We start from the raw sequence: 2,751 nt of genomic DNA, 5'->3' as shown, positions 1-2,751 counted from the left end.
TAGTACACATTCAATCCTTGCGTTCAAGCATTTGTGTGGATAATAATCACTACTAGAATACTGTCAATAGACATCGGTCCTTAGACATCGGTTGCTCAGACGACCGATGTTAAAGTCTTTTAGATATCAGTTAATTCAAAATCGATTTTAATGCTTATATTAGACATCGGTCGAGAAAATAACCGTTGTCTATAGTTATTTTTCAAAAATGAGAAAACGTTAGTTAGACATTGGTTTTTTATATAACCGATGTCTTTGTTTATAGACATCGGTTGTATTTTACAACCGTTGTCGATGTTTAGCTTAAAAAAATTAAAAAAAACACGCGGAAACTTTCCCCCTTTATTCCCCAAATATTCCCCCTTAACAAAAAAAAACCCATTTCCCCATTACCAAATTATTTTCCTCTCTCTCTTTAGTTCACTCTGGTTTCTCTCTCTTCCATCTCTCTGGTTCTCTCTCTCTTCCATCTCTCTAGTTCCTCTCTCCACACACCATTCAGTTGATTGCAAGTATATATGGTTTCAATTAAACCCCGAATTGAAGAACCCTTCAATTACTCAACTCCATCTACAAGAAACCTAATTTCTGAACAGGTGTGTTTGTTCAGTTAGGTTCAATTAGGTTAAGATAATTGAATTGAAAATCTATTTTTATCCTTCAACAGTGGACAATGAGCGGTTCGGTTTCAAGATTTATATATATGCATAAATGTTATGATATTTTTGGCTTTTTATGATTTCATTCGATTATGTTCGGGTTAACAGGCGATTGAAGATGAAGTAGCAAAGGCATTTTCTGGTGTTTTTTGGTGATTAATGGGTGTTTTTTATTTTAGTTCGGTTAAAGTGTGTAACGGTTTTGATTTTGATACCTTTTTACTAATATTGAAATTTGGTGTGTGGGTTTCTGATGTATTGCTTAAAAATTTAATCCTGATATTGGCTTCAGTTTATTACCAAGTTTTTCTAATAAAGTTATTCAAGATAAGTTTGATTTTTTTTAAAAAAAATTTATATGACCAAAATATATATACTTTACATCCATACAGTTGGACCGTTCAAAAATAATTTAAAAAATAATTTTGTTGATCACGAACGATCTCAACATAGGGATTAGTACATCTACTAGATTTTACTTATAAAGTAATGCAATCTAAGTTTTATTTTTTTATAATTTTTTCACATGACCAAAATTAATATAATTTAACATCCGCCCGGTTGGATCTTTCAAAAAATCATTTAAAAAATTAATTGTTGATCGGGAAAGAGTCATCTTGTAGGAAATAGCACCTTTAGCGGATTTTCCTTATAAAGACATGCAAGATAAGTTTTATTTTTTTATAATTTTTTCACAAGACTAAAATAAATATATTTTAATATCCGTACGGTTAGATCTTTCAAAAAATCATTAAAAAAATAATTTTGTTGATCGGGAACAGTCACGTTGTAGGAAATAGTACTTTTACGGGATTTTCCTTATAAAGTCCTGCAATATAAGTTTTATTTTTATAATAATTTTTCCACATTACTAAAATCAATATATTTAACATCTGTACGGTTGGATCTTTCAAAAAATCATTGAAAAAATAATTTTGTTGATCGTGAACTAGTCTCATTATAGGAAATAGTACTTTTACCAGATTTTCCTTATAAAGTCATTTAATATAAGTTTTATTTTTTTTATATAATTTTTTCACATGACTAAAATCAATATAATTTAACATCCGTACAGTTGAATTGTCTAAAGAATAATTAAAAAAAAATTGTTATTCTTGAATGAATCTCGTTTAAGGTAGTAGTAATTTTACCGAATTTTCTTTATAAAGTTATTCAAGATAATTTTTTATTTTTTTATAATTTTTTCATATGACTAAAATCAATACAATTTAACATCCGTACGGTTGGATCGCCTAAAAATTAATTTGCAAAAAAATATTTTTTTATTCGGGAATGCATCTTGTTTATGATAGTAGTACTTTTTACTGAATGTACCTTAAAAAGTCATTCAAGAAAAGTTTGAATTTTTTTATAATTTTTTCATACGACTAAAATCTATATATTTTAAAATCCGTAAGGTTGGATCGTTCAAAAAACCATTTTAAAAAATTAAACTGATTATTCGAGATTCAACTTTAAGAATTCGATATCACAGAACAGTTTTCTTAAAAAACCGTTGTGTGACACCATTAGAAAATCAAGGGCTCTTATTGTGCCAACTGAGTGATCCAGGTGAAGTCAATCAATGGGCGAGATTTGGCCAACTAAGCGATCCGGGTGAAATAGTTTCCACCAATCAGGTGGTGCCACGTTTTCTTATAAATAGATAACGGTCATGGTCTTGTTAGAACCGTTGTCTAAACCTCATTTAAGAACTGTTGTTTGATGTGTAATAAGACCAGACTTTTCATAAACACTTGTCTGAAAGGTAAGCATCCAGCATAAATGCTTCTAAATTAACCGTTGTCTCGGGATCGCTGAGATAACACCTTCATAAACTGTTGTCTCTTTACATTTACAAGACAACGGTTTTTTAAACCGTTGTATGAAGTGAATTAAGATAATAGTTTTAAAGAAACTGTTGTGCATTATTTAACAAGGGTTACTTGTACTATTGTGTGACGCATGTTAAACAATATATTTCAAAAACCTTTGTCTAATATTTTACAACAGTTACTCATCCCGTTGTGTGAAGCATATCAAGACAATAGTTTTAAAAAACTGTTGTGCAAACTTCATTTTATTGTGATTT

This window comes from Apium graveolens, unplaced genomic scaffold (genome assembly GCF_009905375.1).
Source record: "Apium graveolens cultivar Ventura unplaced genomic scaffold, ASM990537v1 ctg1236, whole genome shotgun sequence".
Classification (NCBI taxonomy): domain Eukaryota; kingdom Viridiplantae; phylum Streptophyta; class Magnoliopsida; order Apiales; family Apiaceae; genus Apium; species Apium graveolens.
The sequence above is the reverse complement of the archived record's forward strand: the minus strand, read 5'-3'. Positions refer to the sequence as shown.